This window comes from Notamacropus eugenii, chromosome 1, assembly GCF_028372415.1.
Source record: "Notamacropus eugenii isolate mMacEug1 chromosome 1, mMacEug1.pri_v2, whole genome shotgun sequence".
Lineage (NCBI taxonomy): Eukaryota > Metazoa > Chordata > Mammalia > Diprotodontia > Macropodidae > Notamacropus > Notamacropus eugenii.
This window is the reverse complement of record NC_092872.1, coordinates 159,688,489-159,715,343: the sequence shown is the minus strand read 5'-3', so window position 1 is coordinate 159,715,343 and position 26,855 is coordinate 159,688,489. Positions and strand designations below refer to the sequence as shown.

The 26,855-nt window shown below is 35.3% G+C and overlaps 1 long non-coding RNA gene and 1 pseudogene across 2 annotated transcripts; both read right to left on the bottom strand.

Annotated features, from left to right (window-relative positions):
• Positions 1 to 482: 482 nt before the first annotated feature.
• LOC140509589 (uncharacterized) lies at positions 483 to 5,550 on the bottom strand. Of its 2 annotated transcripts, none has more exons than XR_011968829.1 (4): positions 5,474 to 5,550; positions 2,499 to 2,648; positions 1,812 to 1,913; positions 483 to 590 (listed from the first exon to the last, which is right to left on the bottom strand). It is a non-coding gene; the product is annotated as an uncharacterized lncRNA (long non-coding RNA). The 2 variants fall into 2 exon arrangements; XR_011968831.1 differs by lacking the exon at positions 5,474 to 5,550 and adding an exon at positions 5,205 to 5,359.
• Positions 5,551 to 24,805: 19,255 nt separating this feature from the next.
• Positions 24,806 to 26,219, bottom strand: LOC140509039 (pre-mRNA-splicing factor RBM22 pseudogene; annotated as a pseudogene).
• Positions 26,220 to 26,855: the final 636 nt, after the last annotated feature.

Sequence of the window (26,855 nt, the reverse complement as noted above, 5' to 3'; positions counted from 1 at the left end):
CATCCAACATTTGGGCTCACCAAATTTATCTAGCCTCTACCTGATTCTTCATAGACTTAAAATGAGTTTAACACTATACTTATTCTATTTTTTCCCATTGTAGAGGTGGTTTTGATATGTTATTCGCAATAACTCATACTCAAAGTATAAATTAGATTCTTAGAATGTTAAAGTTGCAAGGGACCTTATGGATAACTTGATCAAATTTTCCCATTTTATAGATGAATTAAATAAAGCCAAGAGAGCCTTGCCTGGTTTACTTATTATTAGAGTGAGTATTCAAACTCAATAGTTGTTGTGGTAGTGTGAATATAAATGGCTGTTTGCATTTGAATTTTCTGCTAAAGAGAATGATCTTCACACTGGTAATGATACAATAAAAATAGCTAATAAGGAATTGATATTCAAGATAAGACAAGAAGATATCACAAGAGCACTAAGCTGTCTTTTATCAAATTAAATTAACTAGACTTTACCATTGGATACTGAAAGAATTATGAGATATATTCACTGATCCTCTTCTATCAATACTTGGGAGAACATGGAGGAGGTGCCGCAAAACTTGAGAAAGGAAATATTGTCCCAGTTTCCTAAGGAAGAGAGACAAATAGACAGTCAGAGATAAAAAGACACAAAGAAATTCATAGACAGACAGAGGCATTCAAAGAGAGAAATGGAGCCTACAAACTATAGGACAGTGAGTGTGATTTTAGTTTCTGGAAAAATTCTAGAATAGATCATTAAAAAGATGGTTGGTGAACATCTATAAAGGGAAACAGTGATTACAAAGAGCTCTCATTACTTCAACAAAAACAGGTCATATTAGACTAACTGTATTTCCTTTTTTGACAGGGTTACTAAATTTATAGTTACCAAAACTTATAGAATTTTAAACTTATAAAGAAAACATAGATATATTTAGCCTCAATTTTAGTATACTTTTTTAGTAAAGTATGTCTTATTATTTTGGAAAAGATGGAGCTACATGATAAATAGCTGGATTCATGTTGTTTGTATTGAGTTAGATAGTAGTCATTGATGGTTCAAGGCCAACAAGGCAGGTATTTTGTGGAGTGCCCTGGGGATGTGTACTTGACCCTGTACTCATTAGCATGTTTAATTAATGACTTGGATAAACTCATACATATTGCACTTACAGAATTTGCAGATGACACTAAGCTGGAAGGGTCAGCTAACATATGGGATGACAGAGGAACCAAATAGATTTTGCCTGGCTAGAATAATAGATGGAATCTTATAAGACCAAATTCCAAAGTTTTATATTTGATTTGTGTTGGACTATATGGATAATGATTTCCCTTCCAACTTTCAACTTCTGTGATTCTTTGATTCTATATAAATGCCTATTAATCCCCTGAATGTTCTTCTCTTACTTCTTTGTTTTGTTAAATGAATGAATGAAATGAAATGAATGAAAATAAATGCATTCATCAATCACTTAGCTTATCCCAAGCACTGTGTTAGGTTTGGGAGATATAAATACAAAAGTAAAGACAACCTCTAACCTCAATGACTTTACATTTAATAGGAAGAAGACAAGATATACTATGGGTGAGGGGATTTATTAGTCAGGGAGGGTATTTTGCTTTGCAAAGTTACAGAAATGGCACATGGAACACTAAGGCACTAGACTGACATACCTTTTTAGTAACAGAGGCAGTATTAATTTGATTGTGGTTCCAGAATTAGAATAGAGGTGGTAAGATATGGTGGCAAGGAATCTGGTAAGAATAATCTCAGGAAGTATGATAAAACAAATGTTGATACAATGGGTCACATGAAGCACTCACCAGTCTCACTTTACAGGGTCAGAGCTCTGGAGCTGAAAGTATTAAATAAATCCTCTAGGACATTATCTCACCCATGGGGCAAAGTAACTTCTGAAAAAAGAGCTGTAGAGAAAAGTGTACATTTCTAAATCTAGAAGAATCTGAAATACTTGCCATTTTGTAAAATGGATAAACAAATGTCAAGGTACATAAATTCTGTTTTATTCTGTTCCTATACAAATTTCTGACATTTTCCCTTACTATTTCTTGCATATTAGCCATGAAGTTATTTTTTTTGACATTATTTCCAAATGTATCTTATGTTCTTGGAAGGAGATATATCTGAAAAAATGGAGAGAAGAATAAAAAAATGGGGCAAAATTTATCTTGTTCTACGGCAGTGTAGAAATCTATTTGGCTGCCATAAATTCTGTGAAATGAAAATCTAAACCAATATCTTTTATAAAATTGAGGCCACTAGACTCCAGGTCAAATTAAACTTCCTGGGTCTAAATTTTATCATCTGTAAAATGAGAAGATTAGACTGAATGATCTCCAGATCTCTATGAACTTTAAATTATATGATGATGTGATCTTATGCCCTTTACTCTCTTCTCTTTCTACTTTTTTTCTCTCTGGATAATTTCATCTATTTATCTAATCAAGAAAGGAGAACCAGAGGGTTCCTGTAAGGTAATCACATCTCACCAAGAACCGCCATTATTCCCAAATGAACATGCTCCTCCAGTCTTTTCCAGGTGGCACAGCTCTACTCCCTTATATATCCTTGGGCCACCACTTCTGGGGTTCAATAACTGTGGCATCCCTCTCCAAGGCATGACTTCCTCCTTGTCCAGCCTGTGGGAGGAGGGTTGATGTATAATTATGTCCCTCTTTTAGAATAAGCTCACCCATGATGAAACTATCTTTTATACCATTGCCCTTTCTTTGTCATCCTCTGTACACTGCTCTGTACCAGTGTTGAGTCCATATGACCCTTAATGCCAATGCCCCTCCCTTACCATCAGCAATTTTTGTCTCCACTCGGGTGAATTCCAAATTCTGCTGTGCAGGCACAGCCAAAAAATTAGGATCTTTAGCACAGAGAACCAAAGATATTACTAATGTCTTCATATTACTGAAGAACTACCACGTGGGTAAGATAGTAGTCAATCTTAACTCTAAAAAACAAAACTGAAAGCAATGTGTATTTCTTATGTAGAAGTAGATTTAAGTTAAATATATAAAGAAAAATCCTCTACCAATAAGAGATATCTAAGTGTGGAATGTATGGGATGATTTGCATACCGAAGTGGTGAGGTACCCATCTAAAGTCTTCTGGATGAGGCTAGATGTTATAGAAACAATTTGTGCACATTAAAGGTGTTATCATGAAAAATTAGAATGGAACCAAAGCAGATACTTTCATCTTTACAATTCAGCAGGCAGCTTTAAATCAAACAAGGGTTGTAGGAAATCACCAAAGATCACAAAAAAGTCATTTAAATTACATGAAGTTGAAAAGTTCTGGAACTGACAAAATCAATGCAAAGTGTAGCTCTCAGCTGAGGGAAAATTGTGTCAAATATCTCTAATTAGTTTCTGATAGCCAGGACATATATATGGAAATAAATGGAATATATAAAACTGAAATGCATTCCCCAAAGGATAGTGGTCAAAAGATATAAAAAAAACCCTATTCTTAGCATATGTATTTTTTGGATGTGGCCAATGTAAACATTTGTTTTGCTTGACTATAAATATTGGTTGCAAAGGTTCTTTTCAGTAGGGAAAAGAGGAAGTGAAAGGGAGAAAAACAAGATATTTGTTAATTGAAAAAAATTATTAAAATTTTAAAATAACAGTTCTCAAAATAATTGTAAACTATTAAAAATAATAAGAAAGATACTTTCAAATCACTATAAGAGAAGGCAAATAAAAATAACTCTAAGGCACTGGGAAAAACGGCAAAAATGACAAAATATAGTAATCATCAACTGAAAGAATTCCAAAAAGACAAGAAAATTAATAGATTGTCAGAGAAGCTGTGAATTGGCTCAAGTACTCTGGAAAGAACTTTTAAATAATTCCAAGAAAAAAGCTAAAATATTCATATTCATTCAATCAGAGTTCACAGTGCTAAACATAAACTCCAAAGAAATCAAAGTCAGAAAAAAATCACATATATTACCAAAAAAAAAAAAATCATAGCATCCCTTTTTATAATAGCAAAGAACTAGAAATAAAGTAGATGGCTATTGCCTGGGATAGTGGTGGTAGTGGAGGGGTTGATGGCTAAGCAAGTTATGACACATGTATGAAATGAAATATTGTTATAACATAAGAAAGGATGAATATGTAGAGTTTAAAGAAGGACGAAAAAGCTTACATGAAGTGAATTATGTGCCCACAACTAGGAAAACAACATACAAAATGACAACAATGCAAAAGAATAAAAATGTTAAAAAAAATACTATAAATAAAGTGAAGCCGTGTGTTTTGTAAGGATCAATATTACCCCTGGAGAAGAGATCAGAAAATGGATCTCCTTCTCATCTATACAGAGGTGAGAGATTATAGATGTTAAACACTGTATATACTGTCAGGCTGATTTGATGGTTAGTTTTGCTGAAATGCTTTCTTTTCTTTTTCTTTTGTCATTCTTTTTTAAAATGATGAATCATTGGGCAAGGGATAAAACCTAGCTTTTATTCAGCATTTTTATGGGTTTACAAAGTGTTTTACAAATATCTCATTTTAACTTCATAGCAACTTTCACTACAACCACTATACAACAAGAAAATTGAGACAGACAGAGGTTGACTTGCCCAGGATCACACAGGTAGTGTATTAGGCTTGATTTGTACTCCAGTAATCCTGACTCATAATCAGTAAATGTATATATGTATATCATATGTCATGTATAATAAATGAATTTTATATATACATGCAATAATTTATATACACATATTTGCAGATAAATTAAATATAATAAATATGTATTACATATAATAAATCATCTCACATAAGATAATAAATGTTAGTATTTAAAGAAGAAATTCATACTTCAAGTATGGCTTAGACTGAATGACATCTAAAGTCCCTTCCAGCATCTAAAATCTATAATTACAACTATCTTTTTATTTCACACTGATCTCCTTCATAAATCTATGTTCCTGTCAAGGAATACTGCTAAGTCATCCCCAGTTTTCACTGGCTGCCTCTCACTTATAAATTCTCATTGCTATATTAGCATCCTTTGGACTACATAGTAACAGAGATTTTTGGAGAGCTTTCCTTGTAGTTTGTATATTTTTATGTTGTAGTATTTACTCAAATATTCAAATGGATCAATGATCTCTTTGATTCAGGAATTCCTTCCAATAGAACAGATTACAATACATTCATACCTACCCATCTTATAAGAGTTTTGTCCATGTTCTTCAAAAGTTCAGGGCAAGGGGTCAGTCTAATTGGCTGGACGTCCTTTTTTTTTTTTTTTTTTTTTTTTTGGTGTCTTCTGAAATTGAGAGAGTATTAGTAGAACATCTGTCACCTCTTCCTCTTGCTACTTGGCTAGCCTGCCTTCTCTTCCTGTTATACAATGAATTGATAATGCCCTTTACTCATGTTAGTCTTAGCAGTTCTTTATTGGTTATATATTGCAGTTTTCTTATACCTACCATGCATCTTTTCATTGCATTCTTTGTGATTCTCATCTTTAGTTTTCTAGAGATAGTAATATTTCACATCTTGCTGCTGTATAACAATACAAGTAAAATGTTAATTTTTTTGCAATTATAAAACATTTCCATATTAGTCATTTTGTACAAGAAGACTCAAATAAAAGCAAAAAATGAAGGAAAGTGAAAAAAACATACTTCTGTCTATATTCAATCAATACCAGTTCCTTCTGTGGAGGTAGATAACATGCTTTATTATTAGTCCTTTGGGATTGTCTTGGATCATTGTATTGCTGAGAACAGCCAAGTCATTCACAGTTCTTCATTGAACCATACATATTGCCATTACTGTTACAACATTCTCCTATTTCTCCTCACTTCACTATGCTTCAGTTCATATGAATCTTTCCAGGTTTTTCTGAAATCATCCTGCTTGTCATTTCTTACAGCACAGTCAGATTCCATTACAATCACATACCACAGCTTGTTTGGCCATTCCCCAATTGATGAGCATTCCTTTTATTTCCAATTCTTAACCACCATATTTTTGTACAAATAGTTCCTTTTCCCTTTTTGGGGGGGATGTCTTTAGGATATAGATCTAGCATTGGTATTGCTGGATCAAAGGGTATGCATAGTTTTATAGTTCTTTGGGCATAATTCCAAATTGTTTTCCAGAATGATTAGACCAATTTACAACTCCACAAAAAGTTCATCAGTGTCCCAGTTTTCTCACATGCCCTCCAACATCCAACACTTTCCTTTTTTGCCAGATTAGCCACTCTGATAGGTGTGAAGTGGTACCTCAGAGTTCTTTTAATTTGCATTTCTCTGATTAATAGTGGTAAAATGTCAATACTGAAAAATTTGGAAGCTTGGGGGTTACAATAAGAGAGTATTATAACTACCCCAAAGAAATCTAATTAATTCTTCTTTTTACAATTCTGGATCATTGTCTATATGTATTATCTGTCATGCACATACACATGTATGTGTATATTCATGTGTGTATATATGTATGTATATACACATATACATACACATATTTCTATATACTTTTAGATAAGTATATATGTATATGCATGTACATACATACATACACAAACACACATATGTGTGTGTGTGTTTTCAATAAGGTGTCCATCTAAAATGCATGTAAAATTGGGCAATAGACACTTTTTATCTCGGTCTTTATTGGTCTTTATCATGCTTTATGATTAGGACAAATTAATTTGAATGATTACAAATCTCTTTCAGGAGGCTCTGAAATATTCTGGGGATTGATAAAATCAACATAATGTTATTCAAAATCAAGAACACTTGGATGACCTCAGAGAATCGCTCCTTAATTTGGACTCTGAGAGTTGCATTTGCTTCATCATAGTGATATTTGAGAGCATACATCTGGTAAGCATATATCTATCTGTTTTATGCATTGCCCTAATGTTGATTATTAGAGGATCATCTAACTGAGTCATTTTATTTGTGACATCTTCTAAGGAGTCCTGAACGATCTTGATGTATAGACAGGACATGCCATTCAATAAAAGACCTGTGTTGTAATATAGGGAATCAAATAATTTTGGGAAATAAAGAAAAAAATAACAAAATGGGACAATATATTCTCTACATCTTCCAACTAATTGTGATATAATAAATATTTATTCCCGTGTTGACAGTCATTGTAAAATCTGCTTCTTCCCTACTAATGCCCTCACTGAAGATGCTCTCTATTCATATATAATTGATTGACAAAGATGTTACACATCTGAAGGAGTAGACATATAATTCAATAGTCAGAGACTTTTTTAGTCACTTTTTTTGGTATTGATGAAGTCTCAAACTTTTTGCATGCCCTCTCCCCAAATCATACCACTTTGAAAGTACCAAAACTTAAAGGCTTCCAGACTAAACAATGAAAGCAGTAGAAGGACATAAAAGATGTTCAGGCTAGATATCCTTCCAGAGATGAATATAGCTTAACATTAACATAAAATCCAAAGTCTAGAAGTAAGCTGGAAACATGAGCAAACAAAAAAGTACCTGACCAAAAAAGCTAGTTTTGTGATAGGGAAGTTCAAGGCACAAACTCAAAAGAAGACAATAACTTGAAAACAAGTATAAGCAGAGCTTCATAGGAAAATGCAAGTTGGACAAAGACAAAAAAGAATTCCTATGAGTGTTAAAGAGAGAGAAAAGAGAAAAAAATATTTTAAAAGTAAGACAAGAGTGGTAGAGAACAAAATGGGAAAGCCATGAAAGAAAATAATGCAAGGAGAATTAACAGTTTGGTAAAAGAGGCATAGAAAATTGGAATTAGACAAAAGATACAAGAGATTCAAAACCTCACTGAAGAAAATAACTTCTTGAAAATTAGAATTGGACAAAATGAAACTAATGGTTCCCTGATACGTCAAGAAAAAATAAAACAAAGTAAAAAAAAAAAACAGCAACTCTGATGTGTTAAATAGATTGAGAAGAAATAGCTTTTAAAATTATTGCTTTAATATATTTTCTCTTTGTTAATAGTGTTTTCTCCCAATTGCATGTCAAGACAATTTTTAGTACTCCTTTTAACGAGATTTTGAGTTGCAAATTTTTCTCCCTTCTTCCCTCTCCTCCCTTCTTCCAAAAATGGTAGGAAATTTGAGATAGGTTCTACATGAGCTATCAGGCAAAATATATTTCCATATTAGTTACACTTGTGATAGAAGAAACACATCAAAAGGAAAAATAATATTAAAGTAAGTGAAAAATATATTTATCATTTTTCATTATAGTTCAATATATTTTCAATATATCATTTTTCAATTGGGGAATGGCTTATATTTTTATAAATTTGACTTCTTTGTATATTTGAGATAATGAGGCCTTCATCAAAGAAGGTTGACATAAATTTTTTCACTGTTATGATTCCTAACTGCATTTCCCCTCCATTATTTTAGTATTCCAACTTATAAACTATGCAGAATGTCTTTAGGAAAGGGGCTTGATACTAGACAGAATAGAAAAGTAAGAACTGCCCTTATAGTTCCTCCTGAACCTTTGTATTCCAAGTTTGTCACACCTTCAGGGAGAATAGGAAATTGGCCAAACTCCAGCTCAGTTTAAAGAAATACACAGACAGGATTATAGATCCCATGCCAATGTGATCATATATTGGAAAAACAGATCAAATACTGTAACTAGGACATTAATAGTTTCTGGAGCAGAGTCTTCCCTTACATATGGAAACCCTGTTAAGTTAAAACATGGACTTTCTATTACCATCATGGGACTGAAAGGGGCTGTAATATCAACCAGATAAGTCAAATTAATGACGAAAATTGGACATTTACTAAGAAAGAATATACCATGGTAATTGTACCCATTCCTGAATACATCATGGGAATAGATATATTGAAAGGTATGACTCTAAATTTACCTAATGGGTGATACCAATTTGTAGTAAGGAAGACAGGAGTCAATACAGTTCTACTGAATAAAATAAAAATGGACCCAATCACTTTACCTGAACCTTCTAAAGTAATTTCTTTAAAGCAGTAAAATGTGTCAGGTGGGCAAGATGTACAATATTAGAAAAGAATATGTTGAGGCCAGAGTGTTATTTCCTACAACCATTCAATGGAATAGTCCTGTTTGGCCAGTATGAAAGTCAGATGGGACATGGAGGATGACAGTGGATTATAGACAATTGAATAAGGTCACTCCTCCCTTGTATGCTACTGTTCCAGATACTGTTACCTTAATAGAAAGGATCCAGAAATATGATGGGACTTGGTATGTAGTTATTGATTTAGTCAATGCTTTCTTTACTATCTCAATAGGTTCTAAGCAATGGGACCAGTTTGCTTTCACTTGACAGGACCGATGATATACTTTTACAAGCTAGCCACAAGGATATCTGCATAGCCCCACTATTTGTCATAAGATTGTGGCTGAACATTTGGATGAATTAGAGGTAACTGATGTGTAGTTTATGCACTGGACAGATGATATGATACAGGAAAACAGTGTAAAAAAGAAATAGAGAAGAGTTTGAGTCTTTTAATTGAGCATATGAAAAGCAAAAGGTGGAAAATTAACTCTGCAAAGATTCAAGGGCCAGCTCAAACCATAAAATTTTGGTATGTATAATGGAATCAGGGGCTGTGAGAGATTCTCCCACAAGCCCAACATAAGATTCAAGATTTTCCTATCCCCACCAATAAGAAAGAGGCCCAAAAGTTTATAGAATTATTTGGATATTGGTGACATCACATATCACATCTAGGACAAATTTTGAAACCCTTATATATAATTACTAGAAAAAATATGAATCTGATTGGGCATGTGAGCAGAATAAAGATTTTAAAGAAGGTCATTATACAATTGGCCCTAGATTTATGGCCTATGCTAAGTGACCTGGTGGAATTACAAGTGACTGTACAGGATGAATATACAAATTGGAGTTTATGGCAAAAACAACAAAACTGAAACAGACCCTTAGGATTTTGGTCTAGGAAACTCCCTGCATCTGGAATTCAATACACCCCTTTTGAAAAGCAGTTGTTAGCTGCATATAAGAATGTGACCCAGAAAAATACCCGTAAAACTCTAGATATCGTAAGTCTACATGATGCTAAACCAATGCAAATACAAAGTGACAATGGGTCACATTTCAAAGGTAATGAAAGGAAGATATATTAGTATTAAACAACATAGAATGGATATATCATATTCCATATTATCCACAAGCATCTGGATTAATTGAAAGAATGAATGGATTATTGAAAGAACAGTTAAGGAAGTTAAGGTCTAATAATTCTTATCAACATTGGAAAGATAATTTGTTCACTGCTATATATAATTTTAATAATAGACCATTGGGAGGAAGTATATCTCTAGCCAGAATGATGACCTCAAGTCTTCAAATTAGAAAATAACAAACACATTAGATCCCAAATATTGAGTATTAGACTGTAAGGCCAGATGTTCCAACACCATGTCCAGGGACACTTGGTTTGGAAGGATAACGATTTACATTGTTTAGACGACTTTAGGTCAGATAGAAAAGAAATAAGAAAAATCTCTACTGGAATATGTATAAGAATCCCTAAAAATAATTTTGGATGGTTATTACCTAAATTAGGATTAGCAGCTCAAGGAATATATATATATTAGTTACAGAGACAGATTCTAATTAACAAGAAGAAATTCTTGTGACATTCCAAAATTTAGGTGAAGAACCCACAGTTTTGTAAAAATGATAGAATAATTCAAGTGATTATTATTCCTTGTGAAACAATACCTCTTGTGGAAACTGACCCTCCTTCTGGAATAACTAGCAGAGGAATTGAAAGATTGGGTTCTACTGATAGAATAAAATTGAGAGCTAAAGTATGGTAAAATGGAAGCCAGACGATGTTCCAAAGACTGAGGAAATTATTGCATGAGAAAGGTAATATTGTAACTGTTGTTTATTCGAGAGAAGACAATTACCAAATTGTACTCTTAACTCATGTATTCTACCATGAATGAGGCTATGATAGTGCATTCATGGACTTCAGAAACATGACTGATCCTACCTACCTTGCTTCTGGTTATTGTCTCCTTGTTTCTTTTTGGCTTTTTGTCTATTAAAATTGTTTGCTAGTACTTTTTGTGGAGGCCAAAAACTGGAAATCAAGGGGATGCCCATCAACTGGGGAATGACTGAATAAATTGTGGTATATGAATGTCATGGAAGACTAGTGTGCTATAAGAAATGATGAACACAAGACTTCAGAGAGGCCTGGAAAGACTTATATGAACTGATGCTGAGCAAAAGGAGCAGAACCAAGAGAACTTTATATACAGCAACAACCACAGTGTGTGAGGAATTTTTCTGGTAGACTTAGAACTTCATTGCAATGCAAGGACTTAAAATATTTCCAGTTGTCGCTTAGGGTAAAATGCCTTCCACATCCCAAGAAAGAACTATGGAATTCCATTGCAGAATGTAGCAGATCATTTTCTTTTGTATTACATTTTGGTTTGTTTTATGATTTCTCCCATTCATTTTAATTATTCTATGCAACATGACTTAGGTGAAAATGTATTTAATAGAAATGTATGTATAAAACCTATATAAAATTGTATGCCAACTGGGAGAGGTAGGGGGAAAAATCTAAGTTATATGGAAGTGATTGTAGAAAATTGAAAATAAATAAAATAATAATAAAAAATTAAAAAAAATAAACTCTTTTGCTAGATTTGTTTTCTGCAGGCTTAATATGCCTGATTGCTTAAGGTGGATGTCACCACTTGTCCATGACTGTGATGTGTCACCCCTGGACCTGGTGTCGACCAAGCACCAGATGAGAGCTAAAGAACTGACCTCTTGATAGGGGCATTGTGAGGCAAGGACAGCTTTATGTCCAATCTCAGCAGGAAATGCTTATGGAAATTGCCCATTACCCCAAGATTTTTGGCCCCAATTGTTTGAGGGGGAAATGATGGGGTGCTTGTGCTCAAGCCTCACCCTAAGATATTGTGTTATGTGCTCATTTTGTGTGATCCTTGTTATATTACTTTAAAGTTCTATTGACACCAGTTGCCTAAGATATTGTTTTATATGCTTATTTTCTGTTATTCCTGTAACAATTCTGTTGATACCAGTTGCCCCACCAACCTATGTGATGAATACAAAAGCTCTTGGGGCAGAATGTAATGGTAATTTAAATGGGAAGATCTTTCCATTCGTTAATAGATCCATGTGACCTGCTTATATCATATGGAAGCCTAAGTCACATGGAGAGAGGAGCTTGCTGAACATGTGGAACAGGAAGTGTGGAGCAGAACTTAGAGGAAGTTGGTCATGCTAGTCAGAGCTGGGAAGGATACAGGCAAGCAGGCACAGCTGGGTTCATGAGTGTTTGTTTGTTTGTGGGATGGCCTCAGCAGAGGGGGTGGGAAGCTTGGAAATGCTTTTGTCCCCAGCAGTGCTAATATGTATTGACTTCTTGGTTACTATGATGGATTTGACTTTCTGGTGTTGACAATTGGCTTTCTAGTATGTGAATAAATGTTTTTCTTCTGACTTCTATATGGAGAGTCTGTTATACTTTGTGATTCAGAATTAGGTTGGCATATTCATAGTTGCCCTTGGTGCTGTGAATATTGTCTGGGCAATACATATACCCAACTGAGTATATTACTCTCCCATACTCCCATTTTGAGCCAATTCTGATGAGAATAAAGATCATGTGCTCTACCCCCCTACTCCCCCATCTTTCCCTACATTATAAAAGTTCTTTCATGCCTCTTTTATTTAAGATAACTTACCCCATTCTACCTCTCCCTTTCCTCTTCTTCCAGTGCATTCCATTTTCTCACCCTTTGACCTTTTTTTTTTGAGAATTACTTCATCATATCACAATGAGCCCTTCCATCTATACATATTCCTTCTTACTATCCATTAATGAGAAATTTTCAAAGTTAGAAGTACCATCTCCCCAGTTAGGAATGTAAACAGTTTAACTTTATTGAATCCCTTATGATTCTTCTTTACTATTTGTCTTTTTTATGATTGCTTAGATTCTTTTCTTTGAAAGTCAAATTTTCTACTCAGCTGTTTTCTTTTCATGAAGAAAGCTTGAAGGTTCTCTATTTCATTGAAGTACCATTATTTCCCCTGAAGAATTATACTCAGTTTTGCTAAGTAGGAAATTCTTAGTTTTAATCCTAGCTCCTTTGCTCTCTGGAAGATCATATTCCAAATCCCTGATTCTTTAATGTAAAAGCTACTAACTCTTGTGTGATAATGATTATGGGTCCATGATATTTGAATTATTTCTTTTTAGCTGCTTGCAATATTTTCTTCTTGATCTAGAATTTCTGGAATTTGACCATAATATTCCTGAGAGTTTTTGTTTTGAGATCTCTTTCATGAGGTAGTCATGGCATGCTTTCAATTTCTATTTTTCCTCCTTCTAGGATTTGGGGGCAGTTTTCCTTAATAATCTCTTGAAAGATGATGCCTAGGCTCTTTTTTTTTGATCATGGCTTTCAGGTAATACAGTAATTCTTAAATTATCTCTCCTTGATGTACTTTCCAGGTCAGTTGTTTTCCAAAGAGATATATCACATTTTCTTATGTTTTTCTCATTCTTTCTATTTTGCTTTATTGTTTCTTATTGTCTCCTGGAATCATTAGTTCCTACTTGTTCAATTCTAATTTTTATGAAATTATTTTTTCATTGAGTTTTTGTACCTCCTTTTTCATTTGGTCAATTCTACTGTTAAGGAGTTTTTTTTTTCCTCAGTGAATTTTTGTACATCTTTTTCAGTTTGTCCATTCTGCTTTTTAAGTTGTTCTTCTCTTCATTGGATCTTTGTGCCTCTGTTACCATTTGGCCCACTCTTTTTTTTTTAATTTAAATTTATTTATTTAACTTTTAACATTCATTTTCACAAAATTTTGGGTTCCAAATTTTCTCCCCATTTGTCCCCAGTGAGAGAGTCTCTTTGGTTGGCTGAGAGGGGAGTGGTGTGTCTCCATAACCCAGGCCCCCTCAGGAGGCAGCAGCAGAGGCAGAAGCAGACAAGGGCTCCCAAAGCAGGAAGGAGCTTGGATCCATTGTTGAAGGTCTCTGCATAAACCCCCTGAGGGAACAGAGCCCTGTGTGGTGGCCCTGCCAGGCCCCCTCCAGCACCTGAACTTAATCTCACACTGAATAGCAGCCCTGCCCCCACTGAAAGCCCTGAGGCTGGGAAGCAACATTTGAATCTCAGCTCCCAAGTGCTGGCTGGGCGGATCTGGAGGAAAAGTGGGTGTGGAGAGGACACTCAGAAGTCAACTCACTGGTTGGGAAAATGCCCAGAAAAGGGAAAAAAAATAAGACCATAGAAGGTTAGTTTCTTGGTGAACAGATATCTCCTCCCATCCTTTCTGATGAGGAAGAGCAAGGCTCACCATCAGGGAAAGACACAGAAGTCAAGGCTTCTATATCCCAAACATTCAGAATAAATGTTCAATGGGCTCAGGCCATGGAAGAGCTCAAAAAGGATTTCAAAAATCAAGTTAGAGAGGTGGAGGAAAAACTGGGAAGAGAAATGAGAGACATGCAAGAAAAGCATCAAAAGCAGGTCAACACCTTGCTAAAGGAGACACAAAAAAATGCTGAAGAAAATAACACCTTGAAAAACAGGCTAACTCAATTGGCAAAAGAGATTCAAAAAGCCAATGAGGAGAAGAATGCTTTAAAAGGCAGAATTGGCCAAATGGAAAAGGAGGTTCAAAAACTCATTGAAGAAAATAGTTCTTTCAAAATTAGAATGGAACATATGGAGGCTAACAACTTTATGAAAAGCCAAGAAATCACAAAACAAAACCAAAAGAATGAAAAAATGGAAGATAATGTGAAGTATCTCACTGGAAAAACAACTGACCTGGAGAATAGATCCAGGAGAGACAATTTAAATATTATGGGACTACCTGAAAGCCATGATCAAAAAAAGAGCCTAGACATCTTCCTTCATGAAATTATCAAGGAAAACTGCCCTGAGATTCTAGAACCAGAGGGCAAAATAAGTATTCAAGGAATCCACATATCACCGCCTGAAAGAGATCCAAAAAGAGAAACTCCCAGGAACATTATGTCCAAATTCCAGAGTTCCCTGGTCAAGGAGAAAATATTGCAAGCAGCTAGAAAGAAACAATTCAAGTATTGTGGAAATACAATCAGGATAACACAAGATCTAGCAGCTTCTACCTTAAGGGATCGAAGGGTGTGGAATATGATATTCCAGAAGTCAAAGGAACTAGGACTAAAACCAAGAATCACTTACCCAGCAAAACTGAGCATAATACTTCAGGGGAAAAATTGGTCTTTCAATGAAACAGAGGACTTTCAAGCATTCTTGATGAAAAGACCAGAGCTGAAAAGAGAATTTGACTTTCAAACACAAGAATGAAGAGAAGCATGAAAAGGTAAACAGCAAAGAGAAGTCATAAGGGACTTACTAAAGTTGAACTGTTTACATTCCTACATGGAAAGACAATATTTGTAACTCTTGAAACTTTTCAGTATCTGGGTACTGGCTGGGATTATACACACACATACGCACACACACACACACACACACACACACACACACACACACATACATGCACACACAGAGACAGAGAGCACAGAGCGAATTGAATAGGATGGGACCATATCTTAAAAAAATGAAATTAAGGGGTGAGACAGAAATATATTGGGAGGAAAAAGGCAGAAATCAAATGGGGCAAATTATCTCTCATAAAAGAGGCAGGCAAAAGATTTTTTAGTGGAGGGAAAAAGAAGGGAGGTGAGACAAAAACATGAAGTTTACTCTCATCACATTCGACTAAAGGAAGGAATAAAATGCACACTCATTTTGGTATGAAAACCTATCTTACAATACAGGAAAGTGGGAGTGAAGGGAATAATCAGGGTTGGGGGGATGATGGAAGGGAGGGCAATGGGAGGAGGGAGCAATTTGAAGTCAACACTCTTGGGGAGGGACAGGATCAAAAGAGAGAATGGAAGCAATGTGGGGTCTGGATAAGATGGAGGGATGCTGGGTATGGAAGCTCAATTCCATGTGGACAGTCTCGGGCAGGTAAAGGTGGGAACTTCTAAATCTTAGAGTTCTCATGAGGCTCCCCCATAAACACCAGGGAATCGAGGAGTGAGACCGAGCAATCTCGTGTATTTCCGCCTCCTCCCGTGATGGGAGGAGCATCCCCCTAGAGACTGTCCCGTGTCTGGGCACACCTATTGTTATCTAACAGGCACGGTATTCAGATGCAAACTACGCGGCCGGAGAGCTTAATTGGGATCAGGAAAGCCTGAAAGCGCTCTTAGCGCGGAGGGGCCCTGACAGAGAAGGCCTCTCCTCCGTTTTCCCTCTCTTCGCTCTCCCCTCCCCCTCTCTCCCCACTTACACTTCTACTTCCAATCTCTTATTGTAAGATCTTGCCTCCTTGGGAGATTCCTCGCTCCCTCCTAAGGAAGAATTCCTCCTGCACTTGTAACCAGGACCCTGAATAAAAGCCTAATCCTTGTTTGACTCCGTAAAGTCTCTTCTCTCATATGTTTATCCGGTTTGGCCAGCCGAAGACCTGCGATACAGTAAGGTAAGACTCGGGTAGCCCTCAGGCCTCTAGGCCTGACAGAGGGAAATATAGTTAGTCTTACACAACACGACTACCATGGAAGTCATCTGCAAAATTACACAGATATGGCCTATATTGAATTGCTTGCTTTCCCAAAGAGAATGGGTGGGGAGGGAGGGATGAAGAGAAGTTGGAACTCAAAGTTTTAGGAACAACTGTTGAGTACTGTTCTTGCTACTAGGAAATAAGAAATACAGGTAATGGGGTATAGAAAGTTATCTGGACCTACAGGACAAAAGAGAAGATGGGGACAAAGGAAGGGAGGGATGATAGAAGAGAGGACAGACTGCTGATAGGGGCAATTAGAATGTTTGGTGTTTTGGAGTGGGGGGAGGGGACAAATGGAGAGAAAATTTGGAACCCAAAATTTTGTGAAAATGAATGTTAAAAGTTAAGTAAGCAAATGTAAAAAAAAATAAGAAGGAAATAATGACTACGGATTGAGGAAGTGCTGAAGGATTTTCCTTGAATTGTGGGATAAGAATGTTAGAATTTGAATGGTATCAAATGGTTTTTAAAATGTATTTAGATAATTGTCAAATAAATAAAAAATCAAAAAAATCTTTTAAACCTTTTGCAGGGATTCTTTTTTGAGCCTGAGAACAATTCACATTCTTCTTTGAGGTTTTTAATATAGCAGTTTTGACTTTGCTGTCTTCTTCTGAGTTTGTACATCTATCTTCCCTCTTCTCAAGTAACATTCTATCATCAGAATGCTTTTTTGTTGTTAGCTCATTTTTTTTCCAGGACATTTCTTGACTTTTAACTTTATATCAATGTTGGGCTCTGCTCCTAGGGTAAATGGAGCACTGTCCCCAGCTTTAAGTTCTTTGTTCTGTTGTTTTCACAGCTAATTCTGAGGTTCTGCAAGCTTTCAGTTCTTCTAAGGTGGTATGATCTAAGAAGAAGTATGTTTACTACTCTCCTGGCCTGCGTTCTAGTCTATGAGTGACCACAAGTACTATTTTCTGCCCTAGAACTGTGACCAGGCTCCCACTCCCCCGCAGCTGCAAGCTCTGGTGGACTAGTGCTCCTCCTTGCCCTTGGACTGCAACCACTCTTTTCTGGACTTGAGTATGAGCAATGCACCCATTGCCAGGAAAGGGATCCTTGTAATTTAATGACCTGTTTTCTAATCCTTACTGTCTTTGGTGTGAAAGCTCTGGAAGCAACAGATAATATCACTGATTCAGTTACCCCAAGGACTGTTGCTGGTTTGTTGGTGTGTGGTCTTTGGTGGACTGCACTCCATTCTCACCCTAATGTGATAGATCTTTTCTGTCAATATTCTAAGTTATCTTGGGCTAGAAAATAATTTCACCCCATCTTTTTGTGAGTTCTGACACTCCAGAATTTATCTTGAGGCATTATTGAAAGTCCTTTGGAGGGGATTGGGGAGAACTCAAGTGAATCTCTGCCTTTTCTCCAGCATCTTGACCAAAAATGTACAAATTGAAAGACTCCGCTGGCCAGTCCTAAAAGAAATACCAAAATGAAAAACCCCCAAGAATATTATGTACAAAATCCACAAGTCCCAGATTAAGGGGGAAGTGTTGGAACCTGAGAAAGAAATAATTCAAATACTATAGAGCTATACTCAATATCATACAAAATCTAACAACTAGCCTAGATTTTGAATATATATTCTGTTAGACAAAATAGGTAGAACTGCAACCAAGAATAGCCTATCCAACAAAACTGACTATAATCCTATAGGGAAAAAGAATGTATTTAATGAAATAGAAGACTTTCAAGAGTTCCTAATATAAAAACCAGTACTGAAGGAAAAAATATATTCAAACATGGTACTGAAGAGAAGCATGAAAAGAAAAACATGAGGGAGAAATCACAACAGATCAAACAAGTTTAAACTGTTTATATCTCTATATGGAAAGGTGATAAAGGTAATGCCTCACAATTTTTTCAGCATTAGGGTTGTTATAAGGAATCTACTTAAACACAGATCATGGGTATGATTCTATTATGTTGAGATGACCTTAGAAGAAGAATGCAAAAGTGAGAAAGATGGGATATACTGAGAGAGAAGGCAAGGGAGAGGAAGAGTGTAGAAATTTTCTCACATAAATAAGGTACAAAAGGAAGACTTTATACAGTGGCAGGGAGGATGGAGGCAACACTTGGATCCCACTTTCATCACTGCTTCAAGGAAGGGAGATACACACACAAATGGACACAAAAATCGACAAACAGAGAAGTAGAAAGGAAAAGAGTTAAGAGGAGGGGGCAGGGTAGTAAGGAGGATAGTTTCAGGAAGGTAATGGTCAGAAACCAAACAGACTTGAGAGGAGGAAAGAGTAAAAAAAAAAGAGAGAGAAGGGTAAACATGAGAAAATAGAACGGAGAGAAATATACATTTAACAATCATAACTGTGACTTTAAATGAGATACACTCATACATAAAAGAGAAGAGGATGGCAAAATAGATTAGAAACCAGAATCTAACAGTATGTTGTTTACGGGAAACATGCTTGAATCAGAAATATAAATGCAGAGTTAAAATAAGGAGCTGAAGCACAATCTATTATATTTCCACTGAAGTAAAAAAAAAAAAAGGCTGGGGTAGGAATTACAACTTTAGACTAAGAAAAAACAAAAATAGACCTAATTAATAGAGATAATCAGGGAAACCACATTTTACTAAAAGTTACCATAGACAATGAATTATTATGAACACTGAACATATATGCAGTAAATGGCATAGAATCCAAATTCTTGAAGCAAAAGTTAAATGAGGAAAGAGTAAAACTATACTAAGAGGGTACTTCAATTTACCCCTCTCAGATGTAGATAAATAAATAAAAAATGTGAAGGAGATGAATAGAATTTTAGAAAAATTACATATGCTAGCTCTCTAGAGAATATTTAATAGGAATAGAAAAAAAAAATATACCTATTTTCAGCTATGTATGGCACCTTCAATAGAACTGACCATATCATGCCATAAAAGCTAATAAATAAATACAGAAAGACAGATATATTAAATACAACTTTTACTGAAAATAAGGCAATAAAATATACCTAAGAAAAGGTCTTGGAAGCAGAAATTAAAAATTAATTGCAAGCTGAAATGTCTTTTGTAAATCTTCTCCCTCCTTCCTTCATGTTCTGTTTGTAATTTTCCTTCCATTTTCATTTGTGAAAGTCACCCTGGGATGACTGCTTAGTTGGATATCTTGCCATGATTTCTTTAAATTGGTTTTATCTTTCTCTATTTCTCTCTTCTGTATAATATGATACTAATTTTAATTGTCCATCATCTTTTTTCATGAGATTTTATAGACAAGTCTATGTTTTAATTCTAGTGTTGTCTTTGTCAGTCTCTTTGCTCTATCTGCCAAATAAGGCAATTCATATATTTGCTAACTTGCTCTCTTTCCCAATTACTCCCTCTTAGAATTCCTGCATTCCTTTAAGATTCTACTCAAGCATCATCTCTCCAGAACACTCTTCTGGTTCCCCTAGATACTATCCCCTCTGAAGTTATCTTCTATCAACTCTGTACTTGCCTTGTATGTTCTGATTAATACATCTTGGATTCCCCATTTGAATATAAGATTTTGAGGGCAGGGTCTTTTTTTTAACAGTACCTGACAGAGAGCAAGTGCTTAATAAATGCCTGTTGAGTGATTGATTGACTAAGGATCATTCTGGGCTGTTTTGGTCTCATTATGATAATTAATTTTTAATACTTACATTCCTAGGTGAAATTATTGTAGTCAGTGCCTTTTAAAGTTCAGTTTTCCCTTTGTTATTTTTAAAATTTTTCAATTATATGTTAAAATAATTGGAGGTTCAGTCTTTTAGGTGTTCCAGATCTATTCCTAGATATTATTCCTAATTTTAAAATCATTTTCAGAAAATCCTAACTTACAAAGATGACTCAATAATGACTCATGTATTAACATGATTTGATTTTTTGATTTTCTTAAAATAAAACTGATATCTTTTTTAGGGTATGATTTGGTCTTTGCCATATCTATTTCCAAAAAATTCTTTGTTTTAAAAGAGCATTTTCCTTGATAGAATATTATGAGGATTTTATGTAGTTTACGAGTCACTGGACTCCCTCCTTCATTTTTCCTAAGGTGTACATTTCCATATCTTTCTACAAATCTTCTTCTTCCCCCAACTCTTGTACTGAAATTACCGAGTATCAGTATGTTGATTTTTGTCTGTTTTATCAAGCTCTTCTAGAATTTCTTTACTGTTTTGTCTTCAGTAACAAATCTCGGTTTGTAAGTAGCAATTCTTTTTATGGTTGTCTTTTAAAAATATTATTAGCAGTATTGGAATATATGATGACCAAATGTGCCATGAAATAAAGTTTCTTATAGTTTCTGGACAAACGCAAAACCCACTCCAACTGCTTTCTTTGCCTTTTTAAAAAGTACCATCCTTCTTTTTAGTTTCATACAGATATATGAAATTTTATATATATATATGTATATATATACACACATGTATATGCATATGTATATAGCTATATATGTAAAGCTATATATGTACCCATATGAAGCATATATATATGCACAAAGCTAAACACATATTTATGTTATGTAACATATAAACACAAAGGGAATTTTTCAAGAAGCTGACTGATTCAATGAAATTAAAAATCTTAAACAATGAGTTAATTTGCATCACTGAGATTATAACTGAAAACGGGTATTATAGAATGTAAATTCAGAATAATCAGTCACTTTAAGAGAATTTTCCATGATTAATTCAGGAACCTGACCTTACTCCTAATTTTATTTGTTTTCTGCCCCTTTGTGTTCTAATTAGACATAATTTTATCTTATTTGGTTTTTTTTGTAAAACTAAATTTGGTTGGATATACCTCCAATAAGGGTAATTCTCCTTCATTTTTGCTTCTCTGCATTTTCTTATTAATTTTAGCTCTTGTGAGTAATGAAGCAGATGTAGCTACTTGCTCTTACCTCTTCCCTGTGAGCACTCAGGCACCTCTTCTTCTGGTACTGATAATCTGTGAATCGAGGACATGAGATGGATGGAGTAAAGGAGAAGGATGGAATTACCATTCTAGTTATCTACCATTCTAGAATCTACCATTCTTTCCCTTGGAAATTCCATGCCATAAAGAGAAGAAATCTACAATTTAAGAAGGGAGTAGCATAGGAAGTTACTTGGAGACTCCTGGGAGAAGAGGAAGAACTCTGTTTTATATAATCCAGAACTATGTATACCATCTCTTACTATTAAAATGAAATTTTCCCACATCTTCACCTGTTAAAAATCTTTTCTTCCTTAAAGGTCCAACAACCTGCTCAGTGCAACCTCTTCATTTCTTACCCCGGGGGTGGTAGTCCTTTATTCTCTCATTCCATTCTAAGATTTGTTTTTATTTTCTTTTTTCTGTACTATTTTAATGTTTTAGAGTTAATATATGTGTGTCTCATCCCTCCCACCTTCAATTCACATCATATTCTGCTTTAGGTCTATGGACAGTTATTTCTCATAGTTATGCCTCAGTGGTTAGCAAAGAACCAGAAACAGGTAGTGTTTAATGAATAAAGTTGAATATTTTCCAAAAACCAAAATCTGCTTTGTAAATGTAACTCGTGTACATTCCACCAGTAAGTTGGGGGGAAAACTGCAGACAACGATACTTACTTTAATTATAGCCATACAAAGCATCTAAAACTGGTTTCATATTTGAATATATGGAATTATCATATTAAAAAAAGAATTATGTTACACCTTTAAACCTCAAATGCCTGCTAACATTTTATTAAACATAGTGTAAATCCAGCTGTCACAATTTAATGAAAATCTCGAAGGGGCACCTGAAAAAGGGGTGTTTTTCATAGCTTAATTCTACATCCCCCAACTACTCACTAGCCTCAACCATATGCTAGTAATGTACATAAAATGTCTGGCGATTTCTGTGATTGGTGAGGGGGGTGGGGGCAAGGTCGATATTTGGTGCATGCCTTAGCATACAAAAAGCCCTGAGCAAAATTACATGCCACCTGTATAATTTCCCAACACTCAGGCGTCACAAAATAAAAACCTTGTGCTGAACAACCCCAATGCAGCTATGGTTGGTTAATGAGATACACAGAAATCTGTCACAAAGCAAGAGAAGTTAATTTCATTATACAAGTTTCTGAAATAATGACGGACTTGGAGGACAGATATTCAACAACCGTAATTAACTTTAAGATAAATCCATTTTGTATGCATTTGATTTTTCATCAGGACATGCATTTCCATTCGCATGTGCAGTGTTTGAAAGGTTTACATTACATAAAATTAGGGCTGTATAAACTGGGTGCTTCATCTCTTTTTCTAATGTGATTGTTCCTTCCCTCCAACACAGCCGCCAGAATGATAGCCTCCATTGAATGCAATGCACGTCAATAAATACCGAACATGAATGTGAATCAATATTGTGTTAGTATTGGGATTAAGCAAGCTATTTTCTCCTACTTTTTTTTTTCTAGGCAGATGAATATGAGTAAATAAAATGAGTGTTTGTCTGAAACTGTGTCTGGGGATTAGGTTTTGTACTTCCCTTTGGAGGGAGAGTATACCAACTGGCTTGGTCTTTGCCAGCTCCCTTGGTCTAGAATGGACTATAAAATCCTGGGCAAGCCATTAGGGTTTCTGTTTAGTAGGACGCAAGAAAATAGGAAGGTGTGCCCCTAGAAAGAGGCAGGTGCAGGTCCTATAAATTGAAGAGTTCTGCTTCATATGACATTTTTTTTTTTTGCTGAAAATTAAGAAATAATTTTTGAATATCTAAACGTGAATTGATAAAAATAATAGGTAATACTTTGGACCCGAACATGTTATTGGGGTAAAATATATACAACACAGCTATGACAAAAAAATCATTTATATGGTTGATTATCATACCATCTATAGACACCTTATAATAATAAAACAATTTAAAAATGAAACTAGCAAAAATTTATCTTTGATGATGAATGACTCAAAAAAGGAAGACAATCTATTTTCTACAGATAGAATCAGGGGGAAGAACTTAAGTTTTTTTTGCAGGATTGCACAATTTTAAAGAAGAGTGGTGTGAAACAAGACTGGATCAGGGATATGTCCTGTGACTCATAGAAATCAAGAATAAGAAGATCTTATCTATCCATCAAGAACACATATATTTATATGTCAAATGCTTTATTACAGTAGCCAACTCACAAAATTAGGGAAAAAAATAATAGAATAAGGTAAAGTAAAATTATAGAGTGAAACAGTTTTTGTTTTGAAAAATCACTTTTGAACTCTATGTTAGAGTTAGTTTCAGGAAATTCCTGCTAATGTATAGTTATAGCACACATAAAAATGTGAACAAATGGCAGGAAGGATATTTTCTGCTGGGTTTGGGACATCCCACAATGGGGTCATACCTCCAAACCTTCCTTATTTCACAGTATCTTCAGAGGGAGGGAGAGTGGGAAGGGAATTTAGGTTTTTCCCACAAACAGGAAAAATATGATTTCTTGAGGCAATTTCTGAGATAGGGTAAATTTACAAAACACTGCTAAAGTTTCTTGGCACAAGATAATAGTGGAGAACACTCAAAGAATGAAGTCATAGGCAGATTTTTCCTTACTTTCTTTAACATCTTTGCCAAAATATATGATGTCAAAGATTAGATGAAAGTGGGCAGGAAGAGATCTATTCAATTCAGTAATCCATTTTGAACCAGAAACTCATTACTTGTTTTTCTGAATTCAAACATTTATCTGGATTTCATTTTTTTAAATATAAGTACTTCCTTTCCTCTTTCCAAAAAGCAAAACCATGTGTTTGTGTACTTTGATGCAAAAATCAGTGAAACAATTAATAGGCTATTTTAAAACACAGAATCATGTGTTTTAATCACACCAAAACATCACAGCAAAACATAATATTTGACATTGATATAATGGGCTAACATCAATTGACTGTAATATGTGACAGTATATACAGACACACACACACACACACAAACACACATTGTTGTATGTGTTTGTGTAGGTGTAAAATTTCCTTCAAAAGTCATCATTAGACCCCATATCTCCTCTCCTTACTAGAAATGTGGTAGATTTTCTTAATTCCAAGATCTGTTTACTGCATTTCTAAATAGTCTTTCCTTCTCAAAGTTGAATCATGGTAGCAGAATATTAAGGATTACTGTGCTTTCCTGCATGAGCCTCCATTCTCTGGGGATCCTGAGAAGGATAGTAGATGTATGCTGGAGCTCTCATGAAAGAAGGAATGGGTGGTTCCATTGGGTGGAACGTGTGGTCCAAAACCGGGTGGGGATGGAGGTAAAATCTCAGCGGGAGAGGACAGAACAATATTAACCAATACTGGAGGACCACTGAGAGGAAGATTAAAATAAGTAGGAGAGGCATCTTCTTCAGCTGCTGGAGAAGGAGAAAGAGCTCCAGGAAATCCTTGGACAGGCTCCAGTTTAATTCCAGAGTCTCTGCTTCCTTCTTTTTCCTTTTCTTTTCCTCCAGCTTTCCCACTTTACATTAAGCTTGTGTCCACTTACAATCAGTTTGTTGAAGGACTTCTCAGCAGCTATCTCTGCAGTTTGCATTGTAGCAAACTGTATGAAAGCACACAGCTATCTGTGCAACTGTAATGGCTGGGATCTCACCAAACCGGTAAAGGTGATTTCTGAGATCAGTCTCACTGATTATATTGCCAAGTGTAATGTTAATGAGAATCATGTTAATGGGAGTTAAAGATCTTCTCTGCCCATTAATAGGCCTCAGGTGAAGCCCATTAAGGGAAGCTTGATTAGGGGAAGATTGTTTTGTAGGAAGGCCCATCTTTTGTTAATTTCTAACAAGGCACTGGGTCATGAGGGTTGGGATCCCCTCTGGCTCTGAAAAGTACATATATATATACTCTGATGTGAGGTTTTACTTTGGGGTCCACTCATTGGAAGAAGGCTTGTGTGCCAGATGAGGTTCTGGGTAGCCGCTAAGGAGTCCCCCAGCTTTGAAAACCCAGATGTTGGTGCTTCTTTCTCTGGTAACTATGTATGTATGTAATGGTCAGATAGTTAGATCTGTCTTTTGTTCTGTGATGTATGTCTTCATTATGGTCAGACAGTTGTAAGCCCTGTCTGTTGGTCTTCATTTCTCCTCTTGTATTTTCTCTGTTGGTAAATGTAATTAAAGAAGATTGACTCCCTCAAAAGTTGCTTTCCTTTTAGAAAAGCAGATCAAAGAACCTGTGCTAGCTGACCATCCTGAATGTGTCAGGGTGCTTGCGGCTACACCAAGAACACCAATATTCAATATGGTAATGGTCTTATCCCCTGGTGGGACCCGGAGAGGCATTGTTGAAGCTTGTTTTATCAGTCACAGGATCATTAATATCATAATAAGCATCTTTGATGTTCTGATCAGCAAAAGGATAATCAGGATCTTCAGGATTCTTGTGTCTGTATAGACACTCTTGTCTTCTACATTCTCCTTTCACATAGAAGGAAGAAATGTGAGAGTGATTCTGTTTGTAGTAAGGGGTGGTCCAAGCCAGTTTGAGCTTGGACCTGCTACCTGGAGCCTTCCCAGGCATTTCACTTTTTGTAATTAATTGAGATTGTGGCTATATTCACACACATAAAAGAATTAGAGAATCAAGACATTTATAGAAATAACTTGGACCCCAAGATAGTTTTTGCCTCATCAACGTGCGGAAAATTGGAGCAAAAGTGAATTGTAATGGGATTATGTTAGTAATTGCCTCATTCCCCACTCTAAGGCTTTATATGCTTAGAACTATATTATGTTATAACCATTTCTCTTCAGTTTTGGAAGAGGTATAAGATATGAGGGAGTTATGAACTATAATTGATCTCTGTTTCATCTTTCAACTGGTCTTTAGAATGATCCTTGGATGCCTCAGAAATTAATCAGGAATAAATAAATAAATACATAATAAATAAATATATATGTGTGTGTGTGTGTGTGTGTACACACACACACACACACACACACACACACACACACACACCTCCAACCTTTGTCTTCTTTGTGAGAATAGAAATGTTTCTACAATTATGGGAGGAGGAAGGGAAAGGAGAGTGAGAAAAAGAAAAAAAGGAAGGAAGAAGAAAAAATAATATCAATAATAATAACAATGATAAATGACATTTATATAGTGTTTATTATATGCCAGTCATTGTGAAAATATCATATAACTTGATCCTTC